The sequence below is a fragment of the Electrophorus electricus genome, chromosome 2, assembly GCF_041902795.1.
Source record: "Electrophorus electricus isolate QZ-2024a chromosome 2, ASM4190279v1, whole genome shotgun sequence".
In the NCBI taxonomy this organism is placed as follows: Eukaryota; Metazoa; Chordata; class Actinopteri; order Gymnotiformes; family Gymnotidae; genus Electrophorus; species Electrophorus electricus.
This window is the reverse complement of record NC_137498.1, coordinates 7,493,923-7,506,624: the sequence shown is the minus strand read 5'-3', so window position 1 is coordinate 7,506,624 and position 12,702 is coordinate 7,493,923. Positions and strand designations below refer to the sequence as shown.

The 12,702-nt window shown below is 39.1% G+C and overlaps 1 long non-coding RNA gene across 1 annotated transcript; it reads left to right on the top strand.

Moving 5' to 3' along the window:
• The first annotated feature begins 2,182 nt into the window (after window positions 1-2,182).
• On the top strand, window positions 2,183-12,362 carry LOC145660116 (uncharacterized). The gene is made up of 3 exons (XR_014126280.1): window positions 2,183-2,577; window positions 8,762-9,079; window positions 11,995-12,362. It is a non-coding gene; the product is annotated as an uncharacterized LOC145660116 (long non-coding RNA).
• The last annotated feature ends 340 nt before the right edge of the window (window positions 12,363-12,702 follow it).

Genomic DNA, 12,702 nt, shown 5'->3' with positions numbered 1-12,702 from the left:
AATAACATTTTTAGATTATCACATATATGTACAGTTTCATGTCACTCAGCATTAAGAGAGAATTTCACACTCACCTTTCGTGAGAGGAAGTACAGTAAAGAGAAAACATAAACTGAGCATCTCAGTTTATGTAATTCCTTATCTCAGTGGAAACACCATTAACCTCCCAGCACACACTGACAACTGTGTTCATGAGTAGGGGTTGAGTGTCTGATAGAGGGCTAGGGTGAGGTCTTAGGGCTAAATGGCCCTCCAAACTGAGGGATTCAGAGTCTCACTTCAAATTGTGCATTAGGAGAAATTTCTCAGAATCCCTTGTGAATCATTGAAAAAATGGATGCAGAAGAAAGGGGGAAGATTTCAACCACTAGCCTTTCTAACTCAGACTCAAGAGGCAAGATGACACTTGAAAACAAGGAGTAGGAGGAAAAATGAGAGGGGATTGGGCCTTGGTAAAAATCTAAGCACTAAATCTAAGAATAAAATGGTTTAAAACATATTACTTTTAATACATATGGTTTTAGCTAATCCTAGAGATATATAATAAAGTTATCTGTTACAGGACAAGGGGGTTTTCAGATCCAGTACAGACATTAAGTCATATAAGATCAAATAAATTTGAAAAAAGAACAAAATTATTTACTCTATAATGCACCATCTTAAAAAAAAATGAGATCCCCTCTAAAATCCTCAATGTCAGACCTAGCTACCATACACTGTACATTCTTTAAATTGAGAACAGCATTTTGAAGTCTGATTTCTGACTCAGTTACTGTTCAAATGGACAAATTAACACAAATTACATCAAATATGGCCCATCCAGTTACTGGCTTAGACACAGCGTTAGTGTAATTCTTATTACTTTATCTGACACCAAATCAAAGGTGATAAATCTGATTTTGAACCCTGACAGACTCAGAGGAGCCTGGATGTTGCACCAACTGCTGTGATCAGATCATCATAGTGAATCAACATACAAGACAACGCACTGGGAAATAACTCAAAACTGATTTATAAATGAGTCACAGGACTGTTAGAGAGTTTGGAGCTTAATGTACGTCTGTCACATCGCTATGTCTGTTTTAGAATTACATAGTTCCATATGACTTAAGTAATATTTGTATGAAACACTGATATATATGACCAACATCCCTAATGTTATAACTGCCCCTGATTTGTGTGCTACAGACTGCCATGATTGGTTTGTCAAAACAAATGAAGACTCATTCAAATATCACTCAACAACTTTATTTCCATTCAGATGCCTGGGTTTGTGTACATCTGTATTCACTGTGCCATCAGAAATAATCCAACAGTCTGTTACTTTTTCTCATATCTGGTGTAAGGGAACTGGACTAAGTCTGAAAGGAGCATTTAATTTTAAGTTTAATTATAGCTAAATGAAGTCCCTTCTATATGTAGCTCACTAAACTAGCACAACATTTAGCCTTTCATTGCTCCGAGATAATACAGAGACGTGACTATATTTGTTGCTAATTGATATGAGAGATATCAGTAGCACTCCCATCGTACTGCTGACTAGACTGTGTGGGAGACGTCTACCACTACACAGTGGGGTCGGTTATCTTTCCCATGAACAGGATACTCCTGGTGTTCTTCTCCACAATGAAGACTAGGAACGGTCTGTTGACTTCTGTTTTAAAAATAAATGACAAGGGCATGAATTCAAGAGTAGTTGCAGCTGTAGCCTGAGTGCCCTGCTCATCCACGCTGAGGACGGCCTTGTGCAGGACCTGTGGGGAAGGACCAATCTGGGCAGTCATTGAATGACACTTTAATGTATGTAAGCAGTAGATGCATTAACTTCTGAACAGTCCTTGGTGGACAACAGATGGAATTTGCCTGCTGCATCTCACCAGTGTGTTGACTGGATGTAAAAGCATTGTGCAGTGTGTTGATTGTAAAGTGTCCTTGGGTACTTGAAAGGCACTATACAAATGTAACTTGATCCCAAAATTAGCTAAAGAGTATTTGTACTTTTTCTGCTATCTTAAAAAGATCAGGCAAGCAGACCTAAGCTTGTGAGATTTTTTTTTTTTTGACTTTGGTTTGGCACAAGTTCAGGACAAGTTCAATAACCTGTTTTGTGAAACCTGATTTGGTCTGAGAGTTGGCACCGACTATTGTGGACTGTCCTTCATGGTCAGCCAGCATGCATGAAGAGCAAACAAACTGGAAGCTTGTGCCATTACATTTGTCTCCTTGCCATGTCTGTTTTGTACATTTTCCAGTTCCACAGGACTCAGTGATACATGTATGAAATGATTGATTAAGAATTTGAGCAGGAATGCTAATGTTACATGTGACTCTAATTTAAATATTACAGACTGTAATAATTATCAAATAATCATTTATTCAGTGGAACACAGTATTAACTGTGGTGAAAACAGCTGCTGCAGTGTCTTGCTCATCAATATCGAGGACCTCCCAGTGGAGCTGAGGACTGCCTGGTGGAGCTGATGCCTACCTGTTGGAGTTAAATTCTGCCTGGTGGAGTTATGGTGTACCTGGTGAAGATGAGGTCTGCCTGTTGGAGGTCCACCTGATGGAGATGAGGTACATATGGTGGATTTGAGGTGTATCTTAATACTACTTAATTGAAGCACACACACAGTGTCACAGCATGTTTATATTTCCCCCTAGGATAATGTAAGAGAGATTATAAACATTAACTTCCTGTCACACACTTCACCATTTAGTTAACTGTTGGAAAATCTACTTACATTGTAAAACATTCCTTGATGACACTAAGTAGGAATTTTTTTTTCCATCATGAAGGTTCACACTGTGAACTGTTTGTCGTTTTTTATAATTCACAGCCACAACCCACAGGAACATTTCCCCAGGACAATTTTAGCTTCAACAGTTTTCTAGGGAAGGATCAATCTGGCATTCTCTTGATTTTTGTTTAAGGTAACATTAGCTAATGTTACTCCCAGAGTGTCCTTTTTAGCAATATGAATCAAAATAATGATAACTCAGGATATGAATTTTATGTAGAATGTAACATATAGAATAAGAACTCTGAGTTGTGTTGATTGTGTAACACTGAATTTAGCTTGTTGAGATGTTGAGAGAGACAACTGGAGATAAATGTTAGCACTGAATATATGTTTAGCACGCATCTTTAGTAAATCCTTCATACAAAACTGGAAACTGAACAGCAACCTCAACAACAAAAAAAGGCTGTCTTTGGTGCTGAAACTAACTATAATTTAAGCACCATGGGCAGCATGCAGGCTGTCTAGGACTTCAGAACTCTCTCAGAAGTGCTTTGCTTTACTTAATAATACCTTTGTGCACAAGGGACTTTTTGTTACAGAGTAACTGTAAGGAGATTGAGGCCTCTGAGTGAGCCCATGGTCACACATAATTTCTTTAGTTCCGCTACACCTTTGTGGTTTCCCTGAACATATATAAATCTTGGCGGCGGTAACAGTACAGTGCAATTTACATTAGTGCAATAGATCATTATGCCTTTGTAGGAATAGGCACTGTATTCACTCATAATTAAGAGAATAGAGTCATAATTAAGAGAATAGATGTACCACATGACATCTTACAAAACCTACCGCATCTCTATATTTGGTGTGTGTGTTGTGGTTAGTTTGTCAGAGTTTCATCTGAATACACTTCCTCTCCACTAGAAGTGTTATTGTGAAGTCATTCAGTAGACCGTATTGAAGAGTGTGTACGGTGTGTATCAGCAGTCCTGCTGTAGCTGTGTGTAGTGTGTGTGTAACTCAGTAAGAATGCAGGTGTGTGTTTATCTGCTCCTTGTGCTCCACGCTGCTGATGGTGAGTGTTACCTTCTCTCTACAGGTGTTGTCATCCTCATACATTCATTTGCACAAAGGAATTTATATCTGGGAGCAGCAGAGAGCAGCAACTCACCACTTATCCCAGATTCTATCTATCGACCAAGAAATGTTTGAAGTCCAAATTTTGCCTCTTTATTTTAGAACAAAAGCTGTTAAATGCTAACGTTGCTAACAAACACTGGAGGTTAACAGAAACTCAAATATAGTCTTCGTAAATAGATACCCACAAACTTCTCTCAAGCCGGTCAAACCGCATCCAAGTGTTAATAAATGTCTCCCAGACTAGTCGGTGTGTCGTATAACTCACTGTGAACTAGACAAGTGAAGAAACACGTCACCGGGAAGCGACCTGGATGAGGTTTGAGGACATGTAGCTCGATATCTGACTTATTTACAAATCCTATTAGCTATCGTTGCTGTTGGCTTCCGGTGTTTGTTAGCAATATTAGCAGCGTTTTGTTTTAAAGGAGCGAAATATGGACTCCAAACATGTCTTGTCCACCCGAGTTAAGGGAGAATAAAGTAAATTTGATTCTTCGCCGACTTGTTCCGTTAAGTGGCACTGAAATCTGCGCTGTGGTTCGGTCCAGTAGAGAGGAACCGCTGCTAATTACATGCTAATTGCTGATTAGTTACTTAAGATCAGCATAAGGTAGGAATTGTAGGGACTTTAGTAAGACTGACAAAATTGAGAAATAAGAAAAGTACAAGAGTATTGTGACTCTTACAAGGATAATTTTGCTCTATAAATCTGTACATTTATAAAAAACGTTTTTTATTATGGTGTGGTATGTGAAATGTGCTCACTTGTTTATTTCTGTTTGTGTTATTTATTCCTCACTTGTTCATTCTGTGTATGATGCAGCTCTTGTCCACTACCCACTTCTGTATCCAGCTGCCTGTGACAGAGGTCACACCTCATTGTAGTTGATTGTATATGTGGTACTGTCCTTTACATGTGGTGTATGATGTATGTGTTTGGTGCTTCTGTGTGTTTTCCCGAGTGTGGGTGGGTTTGGGGGAGAGACTACAGAGGATTCTGATCTCATGAATTTTGACATGCCCATCATATCCCTTATTGAGCTAGCAGTCAAACAAGACAGTACTACTCTATATTACCATGGAGACCAGAGGAGGGGCAGAGCTCACTCCCTGCGGGTTAAAGAGCTGGACTGGTACTGAATAAATCCATTTCAATCAGGAGGTCTGCCCCTCCTCTGGTCTCCATGGTAATATAGAGTAGTACTGACTTGTTTGACTGCTAGCCAGACAGCTGTCTCCCAATGTGAAGACAGTGTTTGTTTGTTTGTTTTAGCCTGTTTATATGGTTTACCCCCATGTTGCTCAGGGACACTTACTATAGTACTTCCTGACACTTCGTACAGTGTAGTGACTCAGATTAGGCTGGACCCCTGCTCAGCTTTCCTGAAACACAGCACATGCTTAACCATATGGTCAACCAAAGTGGCCCAAAGCTCATCTGTGATGGTTGCTCTTCCTCGTCCTCATCCTCTCTTTCCAATATTGGCCTCCATTGATATCCAACCAAGACATTGACCCTGTGGCCTCTTTATAGTGCTCTGGCTCTACAAATAGTGTATCGCTCCATGTACAAATTAGTCATAATTGTCTTCACCTATGAGTACTGGGTTTGGTTAATTGATAAATGGATGCATCATTTGCATTTGAGGGTTTTCTATAAGAAATGATGTGTCCAATATAGAGAATTGTGTTTAGCGTATTGAAAAAAAATGTGTTTTAGAAATACAAAATGAGTGTAAATCAGAGAAGGTGCTTTTGGTTTAGTATAACAGGTCAGGAGCTGGGCTACATGAGTTAGTGGTTTCAATTATTGTCACATGTCCTTGTTTTTGTGTCTTGCAAAAAACTGTAATATCACAAAAACAGTACAGTTTCCCAGCAAGCACCTCTTCCTCCTAGCAAACTTGGAGCACTGTTTATCAGTTTAACAATACATAACTAATACTGTCTCTCTCTTTCTTTCTTTCTCTCTCTCTCTCTCTCTCTCTCTCTCTCTCTCTCTCTCTGGCTCACACACACACACACACACACACACACACACATAACATGCACATCTGTTGCAGGATGGCCAGATCCACATCTGAAGGACTTGGAGAAAGACACTTTTACACACACAGTAAATGTACATTCAAAGTGATACTAGATGCAAAAACACCCCCTCCCCCACCCTGCCCTGCTCTCTCTCACACTCACACTCACACTCACTCTCTCTCTCTCTCTCTCTTTCTCTCTCTCTTCTTGTTGGGTGTTTGGGCTTCAAGTTCTCCTATGTTGTTCTTCTTATCCTAGAGGCTTAGAAAAATTTACAAATAAAAAATGAACAAATAAAAAAAAATTAAAACCATAAAGACAGTACAGTTTCCCAGTATGCACCTCTTCCTTCTCACATATGTATTGCTAAACTTGATGCACTTTAGCAATACATAAATAACACACACACACACACACACACACACACACACACAGACATGCATATGCGCATGCTTCCTTTTTGGGTTGGTGATCTTAAAATTCTGCTGTGCTGTTTCTCAGAGTGGTGTGTGAGCGAAATGTTTACTTCTTTCACTCACCCACGAAGATTGTCAAACAGTCTCCAAATCCTCATCAGTGTCAGTGATCTAGCTCTGGACTTCATGGTTTAATCAGTCACTCACTAACTGACTCTGGCAGCATAAATTCACTCCAGTGACTCCAGTTTAAAGACTTTTCTTATTTAGTCCCAAGTTATTCTGATGCCACCATAGTCATAGTTACCAGTTTACAGATGTGATAATTCCCAGTATGCACCTCTTCCTCCTGACATATTTATTGCTAATCTGGTTGCACTGGGTGCTACGTGGGAAATGTGCTCACTTGTTTATTTCTGTTTGTGTTATTTATTCCTCATTTGTTCATCAATTGGCCAGGAGGCTTAGACAGCCCATGCTGGGGGTTTTGTCTTTTTACAGTTTTAATTTTATTTTGTTGTTGTTGTTGTAACAGTGCAGTGCACACTAGCCTATAGCCTCAATTAGTTACTTTACAGATATCCACCATCATCAAACAGTTGTTAAACAGCTTTTGGCAGCTTTAACAACAAAAATAACAAAGTAACTAAGAGAAAAGGTGAGAAAATGTTTCTACTTCCTGTGATAACTGTTGGGTTGTGATGACATTGTACTGTCTACATCCAAAGTGGTCTTTACTTTCGTGACTCCTTTAGTGGTTCTGTGTTAGTGGGTGGATTTCACAGCTTCACTTAAGTAGTTTTTTCTTAATAGTATGAAAACTACAACATGATCATAGACTGCTGCATTTCACCTGTACTTTATGAATAATATGAATATCAGACCATCCTCATGTTTACCTGATTAAATGATCAATGTTTATTTTGATCAGCATGTAGTCTAGAGCTCTTCCTGTCTGATCTGTCTAATATTTGCTAAGCTACACATTCAGTTTGGCCCTCTGATCACTTTATGTGCAGGAGTGAAATGATGTGACCAAACAGTGCTGAGGGGGATCACTGTGTAGCACTACTTCTTACTGCAGGATCACTTTACTGAGGATGGGGACTGAACACTGGGAAGCTCAGGAGGAAGTGATGACACTAGAAAGACACTGTTTCACTGTTACATTTAGTCTGTATGTGAGAGAGAAAGAAGTGGAGGAATAATTTATTTTGCACTTGAACACGTCCCCTCTACTGTGGATATTAGTGGGTGGAGAATTTCAGTGGAGTTCTACTGAGAGTTGTAGAGTTCCAGGTCATAGTTGTGTGGTGATTCCCACAAACAGATTGTAGTCTGGGCTGCAGTTTTCAGAGTGTTCCTGTTGTTTTGTAGAGTGTATAAGATGTATAGCAGCGTTACTGCTGTAGCTGTGTGTAGTGTGTTGTGGAATGCAGGTGTGTTTTTATCTGCAGATGTGTTTTTACTTCCTTTTTGGTAATGATGTGCAGACGAAGTCCTGTGAAGCGTTTGAGGTTCTTCCTTATTGTACTGCTGAAGGATTCGAAGCTTTGGAGCATTGAAAGCTGGTGACAAAACAGCGACACCTGGTGGTTCTCAGAAATTATAGCAGCCATGGATTCAAAACTGCGCAATACAACACTCCACCGCCTTCATATTTCATTAAAAAAATAATGATCAGTAATGATGTTTAGTAATTAAATTCTGCAATAATTAGTTTAGAATCATTGTTTCCCTTTTTATGTGAAAACATAATACAAAACTATACTGGGAGACAACAGGTTGACGTTATGAAACATTTACTCTCCCCTTTGGCTTCTATAATTTGCACATTTCCAATTTTTTAGTAAAAAGATAAAGCTTCTAAGTTATAGGAGAGTGCCAAACCTATGAAACAGTCTCAACCTCATCCTGTGTATCTGTGATGTTTGAAGATTCAAACAAGATTAGTCACATGTTATTAGTAACTTTAGTGGTAATGTTAGTGGTTATATTTACTTTAGTGGTTATAGTAACTTTAGTGGTAATAACTTTAGTGGGAGGGGAGAGGGAGAGAAGGAAGGAGGGAGGCAAAGACAATCAATAATCATTATAATCAGACATTTACATCTTATATCTTGATGGTCATGCATCCATCATACCAACATCTATTGGGAAATCTCTTAGTGATTTCCAGTACCATCATCAGTTGGCTGGTACCATCAGTACCATCAGGTGACTGGACCTGGAGCAATTAAGTATGTCATATATAATAGTTAAGTATGTCATATATAATAATAATGGAGTATGTGATATATAATAATAATTAAGTATGTCATATATAATAATAATAACAGAGTATGTCATATATAATAATAATAACCATTTTACATGTACATGTGCGGCCATGTTTAATACTGAAGGCCTTTATCTGGTGTGTTTCTGCAGGCTGCATGCTAGTAGGGAATCGGAGGACAGACTACATCACTGCATACACAGGAGACTCAGTACTGCTGCCCTGCTCCTGTATTGACCCACACGCCAAACCTGAGAATATTACCTGGAGGAAACACAACACAAACAGAAACTCATGGGACGTGATCACCAGTGAGAGTGAACAGTACAGAAACAGAGTTCAGATGGGTACTGCTCACTCTCCAGGAAATCTCTCTCTACTCATATCACACCTGACTGAAGAGGATAAGGGAGACTACAGGTGTTATCTTAACCAGTGGAACTATAAAGACATCAGACTCACTATTAAAGGTAAAACACTGTTTTTGATCCAAATCCAACTGCAAATGATAAATCCAGCTTTAAGGTTTTCTTATGTATCCACACTAGCAAAGTCTTGGTTGTCTGAGTTACTTGTAGACTTTCTGCTGTCATATTTGTTGTTGTGCTGTCATCTGTGCACATAACCAGTAATGTTTAGTTCAGTGATGGTCAAATACTCCTTTAATTGTAACAAATATCTTGTGCAGTTCAAGTAAGAATGTCTCAGGTTTTAACACACATGGCCTGTAAATCGTCACCTAGGCAGGTTTCAGCTCATCTTTCACCATCACCTCCTCCCTGACATCGCGGTTCCCATGGAGATGCTTTCCCGCGTGCTTTGTTTAAGTGTTCCTAGTTCTGTTCGTGCGTGTCCGGTGCTTCTTTGTTTTGGTTTTTCTGTTCCGACCCCTCGTTTGGTTTTCCTGTCACTGTTTTCATCTTTGTCTAGTTTGCATTCGTTAATCTTTGTATAAATATCCCTTGTTTTAGCGTCTTGGCTGTGGGTCTTTGAATGTGCGCTCTCTCGTCCTCCCGTGAGATTATTGTTGTTTGGTAACGTTATTCGCCTGCTCGTTATTCTAGTGTTTACTGTTTAACTTCCTTCTTGGTAATGATGTGCAGACGAAGTCCTGTGAAGTGTTTGAGGTTCTTCCTTATTGTACTGCTAAAGGATTCGAAGCTTTGGAGCATTGAAAGCTGGTGACAAAACAGCGACACCTGGTGGTTTTCAGAATTTATAGCAGCCATAGATTCAAAACGGCGCAGCATTATAAACAATACAACACTCCACCGCCTTCATATTTCATTAAAAAAAAATTGATAATCATTAATGTTTAGTAATTACACTCTGCAATAATTTGTTTAAAATCATTGTTTCCCTTTTTATGTAAAAACAACAGGTTGGCGTTATGAAACGTTTATTCTCCCTTTTGACTTCCACGTTATAGGACAGTGCCAAACTTATGAAACAGTCTCACCCTCATCCTGTGCTTCAATGACGTCTGAAGCTTCCACCATCAGTAGTCACGTGTTATTAGTAACTTTACTGGTAATAGTAACTTTAGTGGTAATAGTAACTTTGATACAAAAAGGGAAAAATGCGGGAAATCTGCTTACGGTAGTGAGTAATTTCATGTTGCACCCACTAATCTATATTATATAGATCTGTCATTTAGATCAATGTTTGTGTCAAATTCATGCAGTTGAAATTCACTAGAGGAAAACTAGAGGACTGGGCTTTACTTGCATCTTTCTGAAAGAAAAAAAAAAAGCTGCTATCTTTATACTCGTTTATAACACAATGTCTGAAAAACCAGACTAACCAGACTGATTTTGCTCCACCCATGTGAAAACATTAGCGAGGTGGCAGTTAGATGTGACCGAAGTCTTAATAGGAATGTGATGGGAATGTAATTAGAATGCGAATCTAATTGGATCATCTCTGTAAGGTCCCATTTCTGTTAGAATGGATCCTACTCAGACCTTTGCCTGTATAGACAACACCAAACCCCTCACTAAACACAGACACTCAATGAGATGAGGTGGAAAACTGAACAAAGACGAGCACTGCAAGAATGTGATCAGTAGCATGTGTTGTATGTGGCACAATATATATATATATATATATATATATATATATATATATATATATATATATATATATATATATATTGTCTGATCTTTCTGTGACTGGTAGAATGGCGTGGCATTAGAGATCAATCAACATTTTATTAGTAACAAAATAAAACACCTTATTTATAGACCAGGCCAGAACACTTTCAATACAGTGTCAGGACAATCATTGTCAAAGCGTTCATTTATAACAGAGCCATATGGGAGTTTTCATTTCAGCCTCTCCAGCCAGTGTCAAGAACAGGAAGGTACTACGTGGTTTGAGGTGTTCACATCTGCTCAGTTTTCCTAGTAACCTCATGTCCCACAACCGCCTTCAGTCCGTGATTGCAACTCCCGTCTTCCCCGGCACAACCTCACCAGATCCTCATCACCAGTTTACTAGTGCCACCTGTGTCTCATCTTTGCTATGCTATTTATTCTCTCTGGTTCTGTTCATTCCCTGCCAAGTATTATCGCGTGTACTGAGCAATTTCCTGGTGTGTGTATATCTGGCTATTACCCTCGCCTGTTTCGCTTTACAATTGTTGCTTATTCTGCTACAAATAAAACTCGGCTGTTCACAAGCATCTGGCCTGTTCTAAGATGACACACCTCACTTGGTAAGCAACATCTAAACATTAATGTTATATGCTGGACATGCCAACCCGTTCTGTCTCTGCGGTCTGACGCTGTGGCGGTATTGGTCATCAGCCCCGATTTTCTTCTGGGGTATTGGGGTGGTTATAGTGGCTGTCCTCATTCTCAGCCAGCTCTGTCTCCTGGGGGGGGTCCAGTTATGTTATTTTAACTGCAAACATATTTAAAACTTGTAAAAAAAAACAAAAACAAAAACAACCCAACAACAACAAAAAACCTATAGCCCTTGAAAGAAGTATGTCACCTAATCAACTGACAGTATTGTGTTGTTTGTGTTGTGAAGAGAAGACTGTATGACAGCTGTCTGTCAGAATCAGCCTTTATAAAAGTGTATTTAGGTTTGTGTTAGCTGTTATGAAGGATTTATGAAGAACACTCTTAAGAAATGTGTTAGTAAATTTGAAATGAAGATTTTGATCAAATATTAAAAAATTGTTACACTGGTACTTAACAAACAAAGCTCAAATTGTTACCTAAATGGAGCAACCAAATTGCTCAGTTATAACTATCATTGTTATAAGGAGAGTGAATGTCATTAGAACAATGCTAAAAATCATATAATATTAAAGTAAATATTTATTAATCTAACAAGCAAATGTGGTGGAGTCTGGCAGTGGGGTGTGTTTCTATAGGTTGCGTATTGGAACACAACAGGGAGACAAAACGCATCAATGCACACACAGGAGACTCAGTACTGCTACCCTGCAGCTGCACAGACCTACACGCCAAAGCTGCAAATTTCACCTGGAAGAAATACAGCCCAAAAAGAAAAACATGGGATGTGATCTCCAGTGAGAATGAACAGTACAGAAACAGAGTTCAGCTAGGTACTGCTCACGCTCCAGGAAATCTCTCTCTACTCATATCACACCTGACGGATGAAGATGAGGGAGATTACGATTGTATGCATAAGGAATATGAACAACTATACATCAAACTCACTTTTACAGGTAAGTAACTTAGATCCATATTCTTAGTGCATTGATAGTCTCATAAATAAACTGAACTTTAGCAAACTAGTGTTACATTATACCTGTAGCACCTGTTACACCTAAAGAGCACTCTTAGACCATCAAAGGCTGATATACTGGACATAGTATGAATGCTACAGGTCACTTGGGTAGTGTTTTCTCACTGATGTGGCTTGGTGTGATGGGACAGGTAAGGCCAGATGCTCGCGGATGTAGAGAAAAATTTATTTTGTTTCGACTTTTGATGGGTGAACAGACCAGGGTCAAAACAAGGAAAGCCAAGGCAGGGGTAATCCAAATCATACAGGTAACCAGTCCGAGTCCAACAACCAAAGACCAATAACAAACCAAGCAAACTATACAAAAGGG